We start from the raw sequence: 23,833 nt of genomic DNA, 5'->3' as shown, positions 1-23,833 counted from the left end.
TATCACATTAGTTCTTCACGGTTATAATTATTCCATCTGTTTCACCCTTTCAGCGCGGATTCTATTGCTTTTATTATTCCTAAATTGTAAACAACATAAAGAATAAACCTTAAAATTAAAAAAAAAAAAAAATATGCTTACATGATGACGGCCGCCATGACTCTCACACCGACGACCCTGGGAGCCACTGGGAGGACTTCTGGATTGAGCACCAGAATCCGAACTCTAGAAGAGAAAAAAACATAACAATTATGTGCTTGTATGTAGCTTTTTTATGTGTAGTGTGTCATGTGATATCTATAATGATCATTTTTTATGTGTTGGGTGATGTCTGCATTTATCAGTTTGTATGTGTTGTGTTCTATCTGTAACTATCTTGTGTTGTTATGTGTTGTGTGTAGTGTGAGGTTGTGGTTCCGCGATACATGAAAGAAACATACCAATTGTGATCCCGCTCCAGGTCTTTCTCTACTCCTTCCCTCTTCTTCAGGGAGGACCTCTTGGACTGTGGCAGCAGCTTCAGCAGGAAAATAATACAAAGATGAAAAATGGCAAAATACATTAATATATACACATACATACACAAATACACACATACGTACATACGCACACACATACATACACACACACATACACACACACACACACACACTCACACATACACAAAAGAGAGAGAGGGAGAGAGAGCAAGAGAGTAAAATTATGTAAAAAAAAACATATTTACCTCAGTGCGCTGCCGACGGGAGGGAGGGCTCCCAGAAGAAGACATGGCTGCTCTGGTACGGCTTGGCTGGCTGGGCTCTGTAGCAGGAGAGCTGGCTGGGCTCTGTGGCAGGTTATAGCTGGCTGGCCTCTGTGGCAGGCCCATGGCTGGCTGGCATCTGTGGCAGGTTATAGCTGGCTGGCCTCTGTGGCAGGCCCATGGCTGGCTAGCATCTGTGGCAGGTTATAGCTGGCTGGCCTCTGTGGCAGGCCCATGGCTGGCTGGCATCTGTGGCAGATTATAGCTGGCTGGCCTCTGTGGCAGGCCTGTGGCTGGCTGGGCTCTGTGGCAAGTTATAGCTGGCTGGCCTCTGTAGCAGGAGAGCTGGCTGGGCTCTGTGACAGGTTATAACTGGCTGGCCTTTGTGGCATGCCTGTGGCTGGCTGGCCTCTGTGTCAGGTTATAGCTGGCTGGCCTCTGTGGCAGGCCCGTGGCTGGCTGGGCTCTGTGGCAGGTTATAGCTGGCTGGCCTCTGTGGCAGGAGAGCTAGCTGGGCTCTGTGACAGGTTATAGATGGCTGGCCTCTGTGGCAGGCCCGTGGCTGGCTGGCCTCTGTGGCAGGTTATAGCTGGCTGGCCTCTGTGGCAGGCCCGTGGCTGGCTGGGCTCTGTGGCAGGTTATAGCTGGCTGGCCTCTGTGGCAGGAGAGCTAGCTGGGCTCTGTGACAGGTTATAGATGGCTGGCCTCTGTGGCAGGCCCGTGGCTGGCTGGCCTCTGTGGCAGGTTATAGCTGGCTGGCCTCTGTGGCAGGCCCGTGGCTGGCTGGGCTCTGTGGCAGGTTATAGCTGGCTGGCCTCTGTGGCAGGCCCGTGGCTGGCTGGGCTCTGTGGCAGGTTATAGCTTGCTGGCCTCTGTAGCAGGAGAGCTAGCTGGGCTCTGTGACAGGTTATAGCAGGCTGGCCTCTGTGGCAGGCCCGTGGCTGGCTGGGCTCTGTGGCAGGAGAGCTGGCTGGGCTCTGTAGCAGGAGAGCTGGCAGGGCTCTGTGGCAGGTTATAGCTGGCTAGCCTCAGTGGCAGGGTCCGCTCCAGGCTTGGCAGGCTGGGCTCTGTGGAAGGTTTATAGCTGGCTGGGCTCTGTGGCAGGCTATAGCTGGCTCCGCTCTCTGGCTCTTTTGTCAGGTTCTTCAGTCTTGGCAGGGTATGGGCTCTCTGGCTGGCAGTATGACTGGAAATGAGTGAGGGCCTCAATGGCATTGCTTTATATATGTGTCCTGGGGGCAGGCCCATAGTTTCTGAGCATGTTCAGTGTAAAAAGCCGGATCAGCCTTTTTCTGGATCCGGCGCAATCCGGCGTCCATAGACATGCATTGTAGCGAAAAGTCGGAAAGACCGATCCGGCCCTTCCGGCTTTTTCGCCGCGGACAAAAAAACGTTACAATAGACATTTTTTTCCAGACGCCGGAATCGATTGTTCGCCGGACCTGGAAAAAAAACGGAAGGAACGCTGGGCCATCCGGCGCAATCTGGCGCTAATACAAGTCAATGGGGGAAAAAACGGGTCCGGTTTTTATTTTTTCCGGTTCCGGTTTTTCTCCAAAGAGCCGGATTTAGCCTGAAACAAAAACCCAGATGTGTGAAAGTAGCCTTACTCCATTACGAATAGGATTGGTGCGGCAATTATTTATTTTTTGTTTTTTAATGTTAAAAAATCTTTTTCACACTTTATACGCACTTTACTCACCTCATGAGGAGAACATAATTTAACTCTATACAAGTCACTAGTGCGACCACACTTAGAATACTGTGCACAGTTCTGGTCTCCGGTGTATAAGAAAGACATAGCTGAACTGGAGCGGGTGCAGAGAAGAGCAACCAAGGTTATTAGAGGACTGGGGGGTCTGCAATACCAAGATAGGTTATTACACTTGGGGCTATTTAGTTTGGAAAAACGAAGACTAAGGGGTGATCTTATTTTAATGTATAAATATACGAGGGGACAGTACAAAGACCTTTCTGATGATCTTTTTAATCATAGACCTGAGACAGGGACAAGAGGGCATCCGCTACGTCTGGAGGAAAGAAGGTTTAAGCATAATAACAGGCACGGGTTCTTTACTGTAAGAGCAGTGAGACTATGGAACTCTCTGCCGTATGATGTTGTAATGAGTGATTCATTACTAAAATTTCAGAGGGGACTGGATACCTTTCTGGAAAAGTATAATGTTACAGGTTATATCCACTAGATTCCTTGATAGGGCGTTGATCCAGGGAACTAGTCTGATTGCCGTATGTGGAGTCGGGAAGGAATTTTTTTCCCCAAAGTGGAGCTTACTCTTTGCCACATGGGTTTTTTTTTTGCCTTCCTCTGGATCAACATGTTAGGGCATGTTAGGTTAGGCTATGGGTTGAACTAGATGGACTTTAAGTCTTCCTTCAACCTTAATAACTATGTTACTAAGTACATGTACTGAGTACATGTGGGGGTTGCCTGGGTCCTAGGGAATCCCCACATGTAATCAGGCTGCCTAGTAGCTGTAAATCATGCAGCTGCCTCGACAAAACCTAAATCTCCGAGAAGTCACAAATACTCGGAGACCACCCGAGCGTGCTCGGGAAAACCCGAACAACGAGTATATTCACTCATCATTACTGGCGAGGCGTTATCTGTGAGTGCTGCTCATCTCTAGTTGGACATGTGCATTTATTCATTCACAGTTGGAAGCGCCAGAACTTTCTCATCTTTATGTAGCGTTACTATATGACATCTGGCTCCTGGTGTCTGTTCTCTGCAGGAGCTGCACCAAACTTCACAATAACAATCTTCTCTGATCATTACAGCATTTTAATGCATTTTCCCCTTATTTGATACATTTTTAACCCCTTCAAGACCCAGCCTATTTTGACCTTAAAGACCTTGCCGTTTTTTGCAATTCTGACCAGTGTCCCTTTATGAGGTAATAACTCAGGAACGCTTCAACGGATCCTAGCGGTACTGAGATTGTTTTTTCGTGACATATTGGGCTTCATGTTAGTGGTAAATTTAGGTCAATAAATTCTGCATTTATTTGTGATAAACACGGAAATTTGGCGAAAATTTTGAAAATTTCGCAATTTTCACATTTTGAATTTTTATTCTGTTAAACCAGAGAGATATATGACACAAAATAGTTAATAAATAACATTTCCCACATGTTTACTTTACATCAGCACAATTTTGGAAACAAAATTTTTTTTTGTTAGGAAGTTATAAGGGTTAAAATTCGACCAGCGATTTGTCATTTTTACAACGAAATTTACAAAACCATTTTTTTTAGGGACCACCTCACATTTGAAGTCAGTTTGAGGGGTCTATATGGCTGAAAATACCCAAAAGTGACACCATTCTAAAAACTGCACCCCTCAAGGTACTCAAAACCACATTCAAGAAGTTTATTAACCCTTCAGGTGCTTCACAGCAGCAGAAGCAACATGGAAGGAAAAAATGAACATTTAACTTTTTAGTCACAAAAATTATCTTTTAGCAACAATTTTTTTATTTTCCCAATGGTAAAAGGAGAAACTGAACCACGAAAGTTGTTGTCCAATTTGTCCTGAGTACGCTGATACCTCATATGTGGGGGTAAACCACTGTTTGGGCGCACGGCAGGGCTTGGAAGGGAAGGAGCGCCATTTGACTTTTTGAATCAAAAATTGGCTCCACTCTTTAGCGGACACCATGTCACGTTTGGAGAGCCCCCGTTTGCCTAAAAATTGGAGCTCCCCCACAAGTGACCCCATTTTGGAAACTAGACGCCCCAAGGAACTTATCTAGATGCATAGTGAGCACTTTAAACCCCCAGCTGCTTCACAAATTGATCCGTAAAAATGAAAAAGTACTTTTTTTTCACAAAAAAATTTTTTAGCCTCAATTTTTTCATTTTCACATGGGCAACAGGATAAAATGGATCCTAAAATGTGTTGGGCAATTTCTCCTGAGTACACCAATACCTCACATGTGGGGGTAAACCACTGTTTGGGCACATGGTAAGGCTCGGAAGGAAAGGAGCGCCATTTGACTTTTTGAATGAAAAATTATTTCCATCGTTAGCGGACACCATGTCGCGTTTGGATAGCTCCTGTGTGCCTAAACATTGGCGCTCCCCCACAAGTGACCCCATTTTGGAAACTAGACCCCCCAAGGAACTAATTTAGATGCCTAGTGAGCACTTTAAACCCTCAGGTGCTTCACAAATTGATCTGTAAAAATGAAAAAGTAATTTTTTTTCACAAAAAAATTCTTTTCGCCTCAATTTTTTCATTTTCACATGGGCAGTAGGATAAAATGGATCATAAAATTTGTTGGGCAATTTCTCCCGAGTACGCCGATACCTCATATGTGGGGGTAAACCACTGTTTGGGCACTCGGCAGGGCTCGGAAGAGAAGGCGCGCCATTTGACTTTTTGAATGGAAAATTAGCTCCAATTGTTAGCGGACACCATGTCGCGTTTGGAGAGCCCCTGTGTGCCTAAACATTGGAGCTCCCGCACAAGTGACCCCATTTTGGAAACTAGACCCCCCAAGGAACTTATCTAGATGCATATTGAGCACTTTAAACCCCCAGGTGCTTCACAGAAGTTTATAACGCAGAGCCATGAAAATAAAAAATAATTTTTCTTTCCTCAAAAATGATTTTTTAGCCTGGAATTTCCTATTTTGCCAAGGATAATAGGAGAAATTGGACCCCAAATATTGTTGTCCAGTTTGTCCTGAGTACGCTGATACCCCATATGTGGGGGTAAACCACTGTTTGGGCGCACGGCAGGGCTCGGAAGGGATGGCACGCCATTTGGCTTTTTAAATGGAAAATTAGCTCCAATCATTAGCGGACACCATGTCACGTTTGGAGAGCCCCTGTGTGCCTAAACATTGGAGATCCCCCAGAAATGACACCATTTTAGAAACTAGACCCCCAAAGGAACTAATCTAGATGTGTGGTGAGGACTTTGAACCCCCAAGTGCTTCACAGAAGTTTATAACGCAGAGCCATGAAAATAAAAAAAAAAATTATTTTCTCAAAAATGATCTTTTAGCCTGCAATTTTTTATTTTCCCAAGGGTAACAGGAGAAATTTGACCCCAAAAGTTGTTTTCCAGTTTCTCCTGAGTACGCTGATACCCCATATGTGGGGGTAAATCACTGTTTGGGCACATGCCGGGGCTCGGAAGTGAAGTAGTGACGTTTTGAAATGCAGACTTTGATGGAATGCTCTGTGGGCGTCACGTTGCGTTTGCAGAGCCCCTGATGTGGCTTAACAGTAGAAACCCCCCACAAGTGACCCCATTTTGGAAACTAGACCCCCAAAGGAACTTATCTAGATGTGTGGTGAGCACTTTGAACCCCCAAGTGCTTCATAGAAGTTTATAATGCAGAGCCGTGAAAATAATAAATACGTTTTCTTTCCTCAAAAATAATTATTTAGCCCAGAATTTTTTAATTTTCCCAAGGGTAACAGGAGAAATTTGACCCCAATATTTGTTGTCCAGTTTCTCCTGAGTACGGTGATACCCCATATGTGGGGGTAAACTACTGTTTGGGCACATGCCGGGGCTTGGAATTGAAGTAGTGACGTTTTGAAATGCAGACTTTGATGGAATGCTCTGCGGGCGTCACGTTGCGTTTGCAGAGCCCCTGATGTGCCTAAACAGTAGAAACCCCCCACAAGTGACCCCATTTTGGAAACTAGACCCTGAAAGGAACTTATCTAGATGTGTGATGAGCACTTTGAACCCCCAAGTGCTTCATAGAAGTTTATAATGCAGAGCCGTGAAAATAATAAATACGTTTTCTTTCCTCAAAAATAATTATTTAGCCCAGAATTTTTTATTTTCCCAAGGGTTACAGGAGAAATTGGACCCCAAAAGTTGTTGTCCAGTTTCTCCTGAGTACGCTGATACCCCATATGTGGGGGTAAACCACTGTTTGGGCACACGTCGGGGCTCAGAAGGGAAGTAGTCACTTTTGAAATGCAGACTTTGATGGAATGGTCTGCGGGTGTCACGTTGCGTTTGCAGAGCCCCTGGTGTGCCTAAACAGTAGAAACCCCCCACAAGTGACCCCATTTTAGAAACTAGACCCCCCAAGGAACTTATCTAGATATGTGGTGAGCACTTTGAACCTCCAAGTGCTTCACAGACGTTTACAACGCAGAGCCGTGAAAATAAAAAATCATTTTTCTTTCCTCAAAAATTATGTTTTAGCAAGCATTTTTTTATTTTCACAAGGGTAACAGGAGAAATTGGACCCCAGTAATTGTTGCGCAGTTTGTCCTGAGTATGCTGGTACCCCATATGTGGGGGTAAACCACTGTTTGGGCACACGTCAGGGCTCGGAAGTGAGGGAGCACCATTTGACTTTTTGAATACGAGATTGGCTGGAATCAATGGTGGCGCCATGTTGCGTTTGGAGACCCCTGATGTGCCTAAACAGTGGTAACCCCTCAATTCTAACTCCAACACTAACCCCAACACACCCCTAACCCTAATCCCAACTGTAGCCATAACCCTAATCACAACCCTAACCCCAACACACCCCTAACCACAACCCTAACCCCAACACACCCCTAACCCTAACCACAACCCTAATTCCAACCCTAACCCTAAGGCTATGTGCCCACGTTGCGGATTCGTGTGAGATATTTCCGCACCATTTTTGAAAAATCTGCGGGTAAAAGGCACTGCGTTTTACCTGCGGATTTTCCGCGGATTTCCAGTGTTTTTTGTGCGGATTTCACCTGCGGATTCCTATTGAGGAACAGGTGTAAAACGCTGCGGAATCCGCACAAAGAATTGACATGCTGCGGAAAATACAACGCAGCGTTCCCGCGCGGTATTTTCCGCACCATGGGCACAGCGGATTTGGTTTTTCATATGTTTACATGGTACTGTAAACCTGATGGAACACTGCTGCGAATCCGCAGCCAAATCCGCACCGTGTGCACATAGCCTAATTCTAAAGGTATGTGCACACGCTGCGGAAAACGCTGCGGATCCGCAGCAGTTTCCCATGAGTGTACAGTTCAATGTAAACCTACGGGAAACAAAAATCGCTGTACACATGCTGCGGAAAAACTGCACGGAAACGCAGCGGTTTACATTCCGCAGCATGTCACTTCTTTGTGCGGATTCCGCAGCGGTTTTACAACTGCTCCAATAGAAAATCGCAATTGTAAAACCGCAGTGAAATGCGCAGAAAAAAACGCGGTAAATCCGCCATAAATCCGCAGCGGTTTAGCACTGCGGATTTATCAAATCCGCAGCGGAAAAATCCGCAGAGGACCAGAATACGTGTGCACATTCCTAACCCTAACCCTAACCCTAGCCCTAACCCTAGCCCTACCCCTAACCCTAACCCTACCCCTAACCCTAACCCTACCCCTACCCCTAACCCTAACCCTACCCCTAACCCTACCCCTAACCCTAACCCTATTCTAACATTAGTGGGAAAAAAAAAATTTCTTTATTTTTTTATTGTCCCTACCTATGGGGGTGACAAAGGGGGGGGGTCATTTATTATTTTTTTTATTTTGATCACTGAGATAGATTATATCTCAGTGATCAAAATGCACTTTGGAACGAATCTGCCGGCCGGCAGATTCGGCGGGCGCACTGTGCATGCGCCCGCCATTTTGGAAGATGGCGGCGCCCGGGAGAAGACGGACGGGACCCCGGCTGGATCGGTAAGTATGATAGGGTGGGGGGGGACCACGGGGGGGGGGATCGGAGCACGGGGGGGGGAATCGGAGCGCGGGAGGGGTGGAACGGAGCGCGGGGGGCGTGGAACGGAGCACGGGGGGGCTGGAACGGAGCACGGGGGGGTGGAACGGAGCACGGGGGGGGGTGGATCGGAGTGCAGGGGGGGTGATTGGAGCACGGGGGGGTGATTGGAGCACGGGGCGAGCGGACACGAGCACGGGGGGGAGCGGAGCACAGGGCGGAGGGGAGCCGGAGCAGTGTACCGGCCAGATCGGGGGGGTGGGGGGGCGATCGGAGGGGTGGGGTGGGGGCACACTAGTATTTCCAGCCATGGCCGATGATATTTCAGCATCGGCCATGGCTGGATTGTAATATTTCACCCGTTATAATGGGTGAAATATTACAAATCGCTCTGATTGGCAGTTTCACTTTCAACAGCCAATCAGAGCGATCGTAGCCACGAGGGGGTGAAGCCACCCCCCCTGGGCTAAACTACCACTCCCCCTGTCCCTGCAGATCGGGTGAAATGGGAGTTAACCCTTTCACCCGGCCTGCAGGGACGCGATCTTTCCATGACGCCGCATAGGCGTCATGGGTCGGAATGGCACCGACTTTCATGACGCCTACGTGGCGTCATGGGTCGGGAAGGGGTTAATGCTGATGTAAAGCCGCATTTTAATATTTTTTTATAGTACACGAAAGTTTTGATTATTAAAAACTGCAGTATTTTACATGCATACTTTTAGGCTCCACATAGAAGACAAGAGAGGAAAAATGCATCTTCGTCTTTAAGCGCACAGGGGCCGCAGTTTTCATGAAATCACACCCACTTTGCTTGGACAGCTCAACCCAGCAGAATTTCTGTGCAAGGAAAGCAGCTGAAAAGACGCAGAATTTACAATATACAACCCCTGGAATCACTTGGAGGATGTTCAGAAAATAAGCAGCTCACAGACATGGCACAAAGCTAAAGTCGTTTCAAATGGCAACTTTCTGGCTTTAAGAAACACTAGCAGCGCTCTTCTGTCTGACACTGGCCAGTACGAGCATCAGGGCATCTCTTTCATGTTTCCAGCTGCACTCATCGTCCCAACCAGGGACCCGCTCCTGTGCACGTCACACGATGAACCCACCTCAGCTCTTCATCCTCCCCCCATCTCAGGGACCTGGGTGGGTCCCAATATGGAAACTTTGTTTTAGGTATATACAGCACTTGCACTGTATACAGACTGCTGTATATACAATATACTAGATGGTGGCCCGATTTTAACGCATCGGGAATTCTAGAATATGTATGTATGTATGTATGTATATAGCAGCCACATAGTATATAGCACAGCCCACGTAACACAGACAGTCACGTAGTATATAACACAGCCCTCGTAGTATATAACAGCCCACGTAGTATATAACACTGCCCACGTAGTATATAACACAGCCCACGCAGTATATAACACTACCCACGTAGTATATAACACTGCTCACGTAGTATATAACACTGCCCATGTAATATATAGCACAGCCCACGTAGTATATAGCACAGCCCTCGTAGTATATAACAGCCCATAGTATATAACACTGCCCACGTAGTATATAACACTGCCCACGCAGTACATAACACTGCCCACGCAGTAAATAACACTGTCTACGTAGTATATAACACAGCCCACGCAATATATAACACTACCCACGTAGTATATAACACTGCCCACGTAGTATATAACACTGCCCACGCAGTACATAACACTGCCCACGTAGTATATAACACAGCCCACGCAGTATATAACACTACCCACGTAGTATATAACACTGCTCACGTAGTATATAACACTGCCCACGTAATATATAGCACAGCCCACGTAGTATATAACACAGCCCTCGTAGTATATAACATCCCACGTAGTATATAACACTGCCCACGTAGTATATAACACTGCCCACGCAGTACATAACACTGCCCACGCAGTAAATAACACTGCCCACGTAGTATATAACACAGCCCACGCAGTATATAACACTGCCCACGTAGTATATAACACTGCCCACATAGTAAATAACACTGCCCACGTAATATATAGCACAGCCCACGTAGTATATAACACTGCCCACGTAGTATGTAGCAGCCACGCAGTATATAACACATCCCACGTAGTATATAACACAGCCTATGTAGTATATAACAAAGCCCACGTAGTATATAACACAGCTCACGTAGTATATAACACTGCCCACATAGTATATAACACTGTCCACGTAGTATATAACACTGCCCACGTAGTATGTAGCAACTACGCAGTATATAACACAGCCAAAGTACTATATAGCAGTGTGGCCACCATATCCCTGTTAAAAAAAAGATTAAAACAAAAAATAGTTATATACTCATCCTCCGGCGGCCCCCGGATCCAGGCGAGGTGTTTAGCGATGCTCCTCGCTCCGCTCCGCAGAATGCATTGCGGTCTCGCGAGATGATGACGTAGCGATCTCGCGAGAGCGCTACGTCATCATCTCGCGAGACCGCAATGCATGGCCTGGAGCGTCGCGAGGAGCGGGAAAGGCCCCGAAAGGTGAGTATATCACGATTTATTTTTTTTAATTATTTTTAACATTAGATCTTTTTACTATTGATGCTGCATAGTCAGCATCAATAGTAAAAAGTTTGTCACACAGGGTTAATAGCAGCGTTAACAGACTGTGTTACACCGCGTCATGCTGCGGTGTAACGCAGTCGGTTTAACGGACTGCTACAACGCCATGTGGGTTGCAGGCGCTGACTGGGGGGGAGTATAGAGGGGGCACTGAGTGCAGGGGAGTAGGGAGCGGCCATTTCCCGGCTGGACTGTGCCCATCGCTAATTGCTTGCGGCCAGCTGGCTGTGACCCATCAGCGACTTGGGATTTCCGTGACAGACAGACAGACAGAAAGACGGAAGTGACCCTTAGACAATTATATAGTAGATAGGAGATACTGGCTGCTATAATCACAGTATCATCTGTATAATGTATATACAGCAGTCTATATACATTATATATGTGATACTGTGACTCTGCTGTATATACATTATATAGGTGTGTTAAAAATCGTTATTGCGCAAAAATATCTAATCAAGACTTAACCAGGTGCGTTATTCTTACAAGAAAAATGTCATGATATTCTGACGAAAGTATAGTGGTTTATTGAGTTATCCACCATCGCAACAAAAACATAAAAGGTAGATGAAACAATTACAAACAGAGTGTCCATGTGTAGATATCAGCGCTTCTCCTGTTACTCATCTTTAAAAGGTAGAATGGTAGAAGTCATCTGTCTGTGTGAAAGTCTGAAGTCATCATGGCATGGAGTAGCTAACAGCTGTTGTTCCTCGTGTCTTGTCTCATGTCCATGGAGAATGATGGTGAAGGAAGGGAGGTGACCGTCCCACGTGACAAAAAGCCCCTCACCCTCCTTAGAGACGTTATTTATATGGTTTCTACAGATCACATGTCTTCTGTATATGGAGTTAACTTATACTCTGAGCTACATACACAGAAATAGCTTTTCATAGTGTCAGCAAGAAGCAATGTGCTCAGTACAGAATAAAAATAAGAATAATTAATATTTAACAATTCCCCCTTTTGAGGGTGACAGACATTGATTGGAACCCTCAAATTAAAATATTAATAAAATCTACTTTCTTCTTTGGCAAAATGATGTAATAAATAATATTATTAATAATAATATCGTTATATGTTCTCAATAATATAATGATATGTAAATTCATGTTATGGTAATTCATGTTATGGTAATTCATGTTATGGTAAGCCGTGACTAATATTCATATAAAATATATATTATACTTCCCTATATCTACTTGAAGCATCTCAGGTGTGATGTCATCTGATGTCATCTGGTCTTCATCTTGGTTCTTCTTCTTGGTTCTTTCAAACAATCTTTAATATAAGTCTTTTGCAATAGATGATAGCATGTAGATATGTAGAGACCGTGTGTCATGTGTCAATCAAAGTCCATAAATTCAAATGTTGATAAGAAAACAAAGTCCATAGATGAAATGTAGCTTTAATATCTGTGCAGTGTCACTTTTAGAAACCTGGACTTACTTTGGCTCGCCTTGGAAATCATCTGGAATCCTCATATCGTCCGCACTGGTCTTGGAACAGGTATGACGTCTTTGGTCAGCACAGCAAGGGTTACATTGACTCTTCCTTGCCAAACATAGCACCATAACCAGTCCTTAGTGCACAGGACACATGTCAGGGTTGTAGCGTCCTGACAATTACCTGAGTGTTCACCAGCTTTCATGGAAGTCTTATAGGTGATAGGAAACCACTGGAACGTAATAACACAGTTCATCTTTGATACTGTACTCAGTTGTCAGTGATGGATGCTGTAGTTGTTGTCAGTAGTGACATGAATTGTATTTGACACAGTCTATTATTACTCAGAAATCATAGCATTGTTACCTTGTGGAACTTCTGGATAACGGCTTTTCTTCTTGCAATTTTTAAGAATCAATTGAATTTAGAAAAATGTAAAGTCTTTATTAACGTATCTCCGGTATCTTGATTGAAGTCTTCATTCCCTATTCTATACCAAATCTGGTTCTTTTCCCTAACTTATAACATCACAGCGTACCATAGCAATCAATAATATCCATATAATTATTAAATTATATTAATATGAAATTTATATTTAGAAAATAAAATAATAATAATAATAATAATAATAATAATAATAAATGATATATTATTTACCATATTCTTCATGTGATTGGACATTTTTATGTCATAGGTGTAATTTCTTTTTGAACCCATAGATGTCAGTATGTCTTTTATGTAACAAGTGCTGATATTTAGTATTAAAACTTTATTAATTTATGTTCAGTAGACCAATAATATGTAAGTATGTATAGCCATGAACCAAAATAAGAATATATATATGAATGAATGAATGAATGAGTGAAAGAATTGTTGTATTTAACTCAGGAATTGAAACATTTCTTATATAATGAAACCATATGATCACTATATTTGATAAAGCAATATGCTTGTAGACATTACTCTATTAAATATTGATTTTTCCTTGATGAGAAATAAGAATGAAAAATAAAAATTGAAGAAAAAATTAAAAATTAAAAATTAAAATAAGGCCTTCATTTGTTGATGAAAAAAATGAAAAATTAAAAACAAAAATGAGAATAAAAATAAGAATAAGGCCTTTATATGTTGATGACAAATGCTGAGATTATGTCTCAGTAATACATTCCCTTAATACTTCCTCATGTAGATGTTGTCATAACCTTGGAACACCAAAATATTGAAATTATGCAACTTTGCATATAATACCCTTCATAAGAGAAAAAAATGATATTTATAATATTTATTGTTATTGTACCCAATAATACCTTATTAATATTTCTTCTTTATTAAAATGTGTGAAGAAGAGGTATTGATGAAATGTGATGATGTGATCAGGATCAAAAACACATTTCCCCCTTAATATCAAAAAATATTATTTTATGAAAAAATTAATTTGTAAAAACCCAAGTGAAAAATCATTATTTTTAGAACTGTCATATCAGCTTGTGCCATATATTTGTTTGAAGATGTGTACTTATCTATGTAACTATAAAAAAAATCATAAAATTATAATTTGGAAAAATTATTCTAAATGTAGGTTTTCTAGAAAAATCATATTGATGTATTATTGTACTTATTAACCCCTTAATCCCATATGACGTACTATCCCGTCCAGGTGACCTGGGACTTAATTCCCATGGACGGGATAGTACGTCATATGCGATCGGCCGCGCTCACGGGGGGAGCGCGGCCGATCGCGGCCGGGTGTCAGCTGCCTATCGCAGCTGACATCCGGCACTATGTGCCAGGAGCGGTCACGGACCGCTCCCGGCACATTAACCCCCGGCACACCGCGATCAAAGATGATCGCGGTGTGCCGGCGGTGCAGGGAAGCATCGCGCAGGGAGAGGGCTCCCTGCGGGCTTCCCTGAGACGATCGGTACACGGTGATGTGCTCACCGTGTACCGAGCGTCTTCTCCCTGCAGTCCCCGGATCCAAAATGGCCGCCGGGCTGCATCCGGGTCCTGCAGGGAGCACTTCCGGGCCAGGATCAGGCTGCAGCTGCAGCTCTAATCCTGCCCGGCTGTATGTCAGATCACCGATCTAACAGAGTGCTGTGCACACTGTCAGATCGGTGATCTGTGATGTCCCCCCCTGGGACAAAGTGAAAAAGTAAAAAAAAAAATTTCCACACTTGTAAAAAAAAAAAAAAAAAAAATTCCTAAATAAAGCAGAAAAAAAAAATATTATTCCCATAAATACATTTCTTTACATAAAAAAAAACAAAAAAAACAATAAAAGTACACATATTTAGTATCGCCGCGTCCGTAACGACCCGACCTATAAAACTGGCCCACTAGTTAACCCCTTCAGTGAACACCGTAAGAAAAAAAAAAAAAAAACGAGCCAAAAAACAACGCTTTATTATCATAACGCTGAACAAAAAGTGGAATAACACGCGATCAAAAAGACGGATATAAATAACCATGGTACCTCTGAAAACGTCATCTTGTCCCGCAAAAAACGAGCCGCCATATAGCATCATAACCAAAAAAATAAAAAAGTTATAGTCCTGAGAATAAAGCGATGCCAAAATAATTATTTTTTCTATAAAATAGCTTTTATCGTATAAAAGCGCCAAAACATAAAAAAAATGATATAAATGAGGTATCGCTGTAATCGTACTGACCCGAAGAATAAAACTGCTTCATCAATTTTACCAAACGCGGAACGGTATAAACGCCTCCCCCAAAAGAAATTCATGAATAGCTGGTTTTTGGTCATTCTGCCTCACAAAAAATCGGAATAAAAAGCGATAAAAAAATGTCACATGTCCGAAAATGTAACCGATAAAAACGTCAACTCGTCCCGCAAAAAACAAGACCTCACATGACTCTGTGGACCAAAATATGGAAAAATTATAGGTCTCAAAATGTGGAGACACAAAAACTTTTTTGCTATAAAAAGCGTCTTTTAGTGTGTGACGGCTGCCAATCATAAAAATCCGATATAAAAAACTCGCTATAAAAGTAAATCAAACCCCCCTTCATCACCCCCTTAGTTAGGCTAGGTTCACATTGCGTTAATGGGTTAACGCTAACGGACAGCGTTGCACGGCGAAAATGTCACAATTAACGCCGTGCAACGGGTCCGTTAGCACAACCATTGACAGCAATGTGATTTTCGGGTGTAGCGCATCGCTAGAGCGTGCCATTTTCGGCTCGCGCTAGCAAGGTGCCGTTCTTTTGTGGCGCGCCTCAGACGCTGCTTGCAGCGTCCGCGGCGCGCCCGAGGTCCGATCCCCGATCTTCCAGAGCGGGGACGTTAACGCGACCACTAAACACGACACCTAAAAAGACATTGCGTTAGCGCAATCCGCTAGTGCTAAACGGATTTCCCTAATGCAATGTGAACCTAGCCTTAGGGAAAAATAATAAAATAAAAAAAAATGTATTTATTTCCATTTTCCCATTAGGGTTAGGGTTAGGGCTAGGGTTAGGGCTAGGGTTAGGGTTAGGGTTTGTATTACATTTACGGTTGGGATTAGGGTTGGGATTAGAATTAGGGGTGTGTCAGGGTTAGGTGTGTGGTTAGGGTTACAGTTGGGATTAGGGTTAGGGGTGCGTTTGGATTAGGGTTTCAGTTATAATTGGGGGTTTCCACTGTTTAGACACATCAGGGGCTCTCCAAACGCGACATGGCGTCCGATCTCAATTCCAGCCAATTCTGCATTGAAAAAGTAAAACAGTGCTCCTTCACTTCCGAGCTCTCCCGTGCGCCCAAACAGTGGTTCCCCCCCACATACGGGGTATCAGCGTACTCAAGACAAATTGAACAACAACTTTTGGGGTCCAATTTATTCTGTTACCCTTGTAAAAATACAAAGCTGGGGGCTAAAAAATCATTTTTGTGAAAAAAAAAAAGAATTTTTATTTTCACGGCTCTGCGTTATAAACTGTAGTGAAACACTTAGGGGTTCAAAGTTCTCACAACACATCTAGATAAGTTCCTTGGGAGGTCTAGTTTCTAATATGGGGTCACTTGTGGGGGGTTTGTACTGTTTGGGTACATCAGGGGCTCTGCAAATGCAACGTGACTCCTGCAGACCAATCCATCTAAGTCTGCATTCCAAATGGCGCTCCTTCCCTTCCGAGCTCTGCCATGCGCCCAAACAGTGGTTCCCCCCCACATATGGGGTATCAGCGTACTCAGGACAAATTGGACAACAACTTTTGGGGTCCAATTTATTATGTTACCCTTGTGAAAATACAAAACTGGGGGCTAAAAAATAATTTTTGCGAAAAAAAAAAAAAAAATTATTTTAACGGCTCTGCGTTATAAACTGTAGTGAAACATTTGGGGGTTCAAAGCTCTCAAAACACATCTAGATAAGTTCCTTATGGGGTCTAGTTTCCAAAATGGTGTCACTTGTGGGGGGTTTTAATGTTTAGGCACATCAGGGGCTCTCCAAACCAACATGGCGTCCTAACTTAATTCCAGTCAATTTTGCATTGAAAAGTCAAATGGCGCTCCTTCCCTTCCGAGCTCTGCTATGCACCCAAAAAGTGGTTTACCCCCACATATGGGGTATCGTCGCACTCAGGACAAATTGCACAACAACTTTTGTGGTCTAATTTCTTCTCTTACCCTTGGGAAAATAAAAAATTGGGGGCGAAAAGATCATTTTTGTGAAAAAATAAGATTTTTTATTTTTACGGCTCTGCATTATAAACTTCTGTGAAGCACTTGTTGGGTCAAAGTGCTCACCACACATCTAGATAAGTTCCTTAAGGGGTCTACTTTTCAAAATGGTGTCACTTGTGAGGGGTTCCAATGTTTAGGCACATCAGGGGCTCTCCAAACGCAACATGGCGTCCCATCTCAATTCCAGTCAATTTTGCATTGAAAAGTCAAATGGCGCTCCTTCCCTTCCGAGCTCTGCCATACGCCCAAACAATGGTTTACACCCATATATGGGGTATCAGCGTACTCAGGACAAATTGGCCAACAATTTTTGAGGTCCAATTTCTTCTCTTACTCTTGGGAAAATAAAAAATTGGGGGCGAAAAGATCATTTTTGTGAAAAAATATGATTTTTTATTTTTACGGCTCTGCATTATAAACTTCTGTGAAGCAATTGGTGGGTCAAAGTGGTCACCACACATCTAGATAAGTTCCTTAGGGTGTCTACTTTCCAAAATGGTGTCACTTGTGGGGGGTTTCAATGTTTAGGCACATCAGTGGCTCTCCAAACGCAACATGGCGTCCCATCTCAATTCCTGTCAATTTTGCATTTAAAAGTCAAATGGCGCTCCTTCCCTTCCGAGCTCTGCCATGCGCCCAAACAGTGGTTTACTCCCACATATGGGCTATCAGCGTACTCAGTACAGATTGTACAACAATGTTTGGCATCCATTTTATCCTGTTACCCTTGGTAAAATAAAACAAATTGGAGCTGAAATAAATTTTGTGTGAAAAAAAGTTAAATATTCATTCTTATTTAAACATTCCAAAAATTCCTGTGAAACCCCTGAAGGGTTAATAAACTTCTTGAATGTGGTTTTGAGCACCTTGAGGGGTGCAGTTTTTAGAATGGTCTCACACTTGGGTATTTTCTATCATATAGACCCCTCAAAATGACATCAAATGAGATGTGGTCCCTAAAAAAAAATGGTGTTGTAAAAATGAGAAATTGCTGGTCAACTTTTAACCCTTATAACTCCCTAACAAAAAAAAATTTTGGTTCCAAAATTGTGCTGATGTAAAGTAGACATGTGGGAAATGTTACTTATTAAGTATTTTGCGTGAGATATCTCTGTGATTTAAGGGCATAAAAATTTAAAGTTGGAAAATTGCGAAACTTTCTAAATTTTCGCCAAATTTCCGTTTTTTTCACAAATAAACGCAAGTTATATCGAATAAATGTTACTACTAAAATGAAGTACAATATGTCACGAGAAAACAATGTCAGAATCGCCAAGATCCGTTGAAGCGTTCCAGAGTTATAACCTCATAAAGGGACAGTGGTCAGAATTGTAAAAATTGGCCCGGTCATTAACGTGCAAACCACCCTCGGGGCTTAAGGGGTTAAATAATAATCACCAAAGAAATATATGTTGCATAATAATATTTAAATATATCTTAATATTCTAATAATTTAACTGAATGCTATTATTAAATTAAACACAAAGTTGTTGTTTTTTCCTTCTTCTTTCAAACATACCATAAATCATGAGGCCTCAGTCAAACTGTGCATACATATTCCACATTCCACATACCACGCTCTGGTCACTCTTACATCACATCTCATGTCAAATTCACTCAGCAGCTGCTCATATGTTCTCTCACCTGTCACATGTGACTCACATAGACGTTCACAATACATTTCACATACAAAGAATAAAAAACATGTATATTAACCCAAAATATTGTATCCTAATTATCAATCAATGCGCATTGTAATCTATTAAATTTAGTATTCTAATATTCCTTTGAATATTCCCCAAATATTATGTAACAGTATGTTTTAACCTATAGAAAGGACTCCTCCATTTACAAGAAACCCAAGTTGAATGTTTCAACACTATTTCGGTACAAGCCTGTTACTGAAACCATTTGAATGTATAGGCTGAGGAAAATTCCTAAAACTAAAAAAAAACAAGGCTATATGATATTTCTTAACTCACATCTGTCACGTCATGCACCATGCAGTGGGAGGAAAAAAAAACACGTTTTAGATTATTACAGAAAGAAAATTTACATGTAGTACACACATTTTTAGGTTGTTAGATATATTATTTATTTTGTTAGTGTTAAATATATATATAAAAATCATGCAGTTAATATAACTTCCTGTGTGAATAAGACATAAATTCATGAAACAGGTATTTTCAAAACAAAATAATTTAAATATCTTATACATATGTATATATTTAATAAATGTATTTAATTGTAATTCTAAATATTTTTTACTGGAGTAAATTTTAATTATTTCACTATATATATAAAAATACAGTTAATATAATCTCTATTTATACAAATATGCTACAGTATTTACTGTATACTATATTAATATATATAACTGCAGAATTATATTGAAATAGAATAATTACATTAATAAATAATACATTGTATAACTCATCATATAATATAATTACATATTTAGCCAATTCCTATCCCAAAATGTAACTCTCTGTCGATTATCTGAAATGCTGTATTTAGTAAGGTCAGTTTTAACCCTATGGACTCTTTGAAGAGCTGCTGTGATAATGGAGTGTTCAGCTGAGCTCCCCCTGGGATACTCACCTGCTTCCGTCTGTCAATTTCCGCCATCTTTAGAGACAGATCTGAGCCTTCAGATTTTAAATCTTTCAGAGAAATTTCTTTAATAGACTCCTGAATCTTTTCATACGGTTTGTAACAAATATGTAATTTTCTTCGTACTTCATAGATTTGATTTTGGATCAGATTTGAAGATTTTGATTTTGGCTTTTGATAAGATTGAATTCTGACTGGTTTCAAAAACTTAGTAAAATGTGTTTTCCTTTCAAGATTCTCGTGTTTTCTAGAAAAATCAAGGGATTTTGCGCATTCGTATAAAGAATCTTTCTGTGAAGCAATTATACGAGATACAGGATTTAAGAATTTAAACTTGTTTATAAAACAATTTATCATGGATTGTTGATTCAAATTCGTACAGACCAATTTATAAATCCTTTCAAAAATGGCCATAAAAGTAAACGTACATTCTTCCCGGCCAATCTTCAATTTTAGAAGAATATCAAGATCTGGATAATTTTCTTTCAATCCACAGAAAATCAAAATTCTTAATCTTTCTACATCAGTCATCTTTTCGTGGAACTCATCAGTCTGCATTTTTAGTGAGAGTCTTCTGGAGAAGATTACCGGAAGCCAAATTTTAAACAAATTATTTCTCTGCACATTAGTCAAATCAAACTTATCAGCAAAACTCTCAAATATCTCTGAATTTCTGCACACATGGATTTTGTCATCATATGCAGGAATGATTTTGCATAATTTTAGCAGGATTTTCCTAGATTTAGGTTGGAGTTGGGCCTCTGAGTCGTCTATTTTTAAGGGCAATGGTACATCTGTCCCTCGTAGATCATCTTTGTCAATTGTCATGTCTCCTTCACTTCCTCCATCTTGTTTTTCATCTTGTGTCACAAAGTCAATGTCACTTTGGGTGGTCATCGTCATTACAGATACGTGCGTCACATCTTTCTCACTCTTCTCATTACAGTCAATCTTGAGAACATCATTCGTTTCCTTAGAAATTCTTTCTACACTGTCTTTTTTGGACTTCTCTGTCACAAACTCGTTAAATACATAAACCATATGTAAGATATTTTTAAGTTGCTCTTTTTCTTTTTTCTTAGACATTAGCTTAGAATCTAAATTCAAATTCGAATTCGCTATTCTGCAAATAAATTAGACCAAAATATTTCTAAGCTAGATCCGTACAAACTTACAAATTCTATCTGACTTGATTTAGCATATGAATTTATCAAATCCATTTGTCTTACCTTGAAATCTCAGCTTGTAATCCCTTTGCTTTTACAACGCTGGGCTCCGGACTTCAGCACGGCTATTTTTAGCACATCTATCTTCAGCACTACCAGTGCTTGCTGTCAATCCGTCTGACACCTGTTAAAGTCTTCGTAATTCGTAGGTTCTTGTATGATTTCTTTGTGACTTGAAGTTTTGAAGTGGAATTCCTGAATACTTGCACAATCTAGCGGAACTCTTCTGTCTTCCCCCGTGTGCAAGAAGAAGGAAATTCACGCAAAAATAGTACAAAAAATCAAAACTGGCTGGCTAGGCCAAATGTTAAAAATCGTTATTGCGCAAAAATATCTAATCAAGACTTAACCAGGTGCGTTATTCTTACAAGAAAAATGTCATGATATTCTGACGAAAGTATAGTGGTTTATTGAGTTATCCACCATCGCAACAAAAACATAAAAGGTAGATGAAACAATTACAAACAGAGTGTCCATGTGTAGATATCAGCGCTTCTCCTGTTACTCATCTTTAAAAGGTAGAATGGTAGAAGTCATCTGTCTGTGTGAAAGTCTGAAGTCATCATGGCATGGAGTAGCTAACAGCTGTTGTTCCTCGTGTCTTGTCTCATGTCCATGGAGAATGATGGTGAAGGAAGGGAGGTGACCGTCCCACGTGACAAAAAGCCCCTCACCCTCCTTAGAGACGTTATTTATATGGTTTCTACAGATCACATGTCTTCTGTATATGGAGTTAACTTATACTCTGAGCTACATACACAGAAATAGCTTTTCATAGTGTCAGCAAGAAGCAATGTGCTCAGTACAGAATAAAAATAAGAATAATTAATATCCTAATAACTAGAGCGGGGGCACCACATAGGAAACGGGGATCCAACCTGGTCTATACTATACTAAGCCATGAAAAAACAACACAAGAAATAGACCATAAAAGGGGATCACCCAAGGCAATGGATTAAATATGAAAATTACAAATTTTATTAGAATAACACTCATGGACATAGGAAACAACCACATGAAGCACACAATTAAAAGCATTTAAAATTGGTCACACATAGGACCTAGAAACATGAACAAATGGCCCATAATAGAACCCTCCTCCTAGATGTGATCCCTCCCCAAACACACTGTAATGGCTAATAATAATATATAATACAGTGTAAGATGTCTGCATGAACAGCACTATTGGAATATAGGGTAAAGCAACACAACCTAAGAAGTATAGTTGTGACCATGATATATAATGCACCAGTCTATGAATACCTCACACCAGCAGGATTACCTATGTAACACAAATAAGCAGATATGCAAAAAAAAAAAAAACCTTTTTGCAATAACATAAGACATAGACAAAAGCTTAATAAAGCATACACAGTGAATCAGATTGATCCCAAACCACACATATAGCATATAGGTCTACTCCATTAAGGTATAGAGTTGTATATAATGCAGAGTTAGTTGTGTAGCGCTTCCACTGGTCTAGTCTAACGTGGTATATAACCTGTGCCATTAAGTTGCAAAAGCTCCCATAGTAAGGGAAATAAAAAGATCTGCTGAGGAGTGAGGATTCAGATCACCAATAACAAGAAACCAGTATGCAAACCCAGGAGCTGTTCAAGCTCTGTACATAGCCAAGGGGGGTATCAACAGGAGGAGCAGAGACCCTACGCGTGTCGCCACACCAGTGGCTTCGTCAGGGGTAGCTCCTATGGAGATCCTGCGTCCTTATCTAATCGAGTAATTGCAATTTAAGCAGTTGCAGCTGTGCTGCTTACCAGAGGCCGGCATGTGTTCCATCACCCAGTGATTCCAGAGACGGTGCTTAGTGAGCTAAGCAAACATGTGAGCCTGGAGGGCTCCCCCCCTCCTCCTATCTTCGTCACCATGCCCTTGGAGTGGTTGCCATAGCACCATGTAAATACTGCAATCCCTGGATTAACCAGTGTGCACACGTCAGGAGATTCCTCCTGCTGTGTGTCGTCACACTTTCAGTCCTGTTACCATAGTCACCAGATGTATACAGAAACTGAGGAGCACAGCAGCACCTGCAGAGTCTATACCAATATGTCTTGCCGCACCTTATCGCTTCAGTGTGAATCACACCACTACATACTGGCGGCACAGGAATATTAAACAAAAAAAAAAAAAAAAAAAAAGCTCTCCCTGTTAAACGTCATACTGATTATAACGTGTTTTTGCAAGGTGATAATTAAACCGTGCAGCAGTCAGTGGACCCATCAAAGCGCATATGCAGAAGAGGATAACTACCATCTTTTATCATCACACCCTCAATACAAATGCCAAGATTCCTCATAGGCGCACAAAAGGGGCAAATTTAAGTGGATACAACCTCCTTAAGATTTCAGTAATGCGTGTGCCTATGGGGTTTCACCCCATTTGACCCCCATATTAGTTGGGGTTATTTAGCCATGGACCCCAATACCATCAGTGCTACACGCACTGAATATCACTCATGAACATTAGTGAGCTCATTGGTGTACACACGCCTGGTGGTCGCTCCCCACTTTATAGTATCATACCCCTGATACACTTGCCATAAACGCTTAGTGCGTGCCCAATACGGACAACCAAACACTGTACATATAGGTAAGCACAGCCTCCGCTACATTAAAACGGCACGAACACATAAAGAAAATCCTCACGTTACAAGCCCTGATCATTGAAATTAAATAAACATGGACATTAGTATCACTGATATGGTATACAGTGTAGTAAGAATCCTCAGGAACCCATGTAGATCTCCACTACTTAGGGGTCA

The sequence above is a fragment of the Ranitomeya imitator genome, chromosome 1 (assembly GCF_032444005.1).
Source record: "Ranitomeya imitator isolate aRanImi1 chromosome 1, aRanImi1.pri, whole genome shotgun sequence".
NCBI lineage: Eukaryota > Metazoa > Chordata > Amphibia > Anura > Dendrobatidae > Ranitomeya > Ranitomeya imitator.
This window is presented reverse-complemented; position numbering follows the sequence as displayed.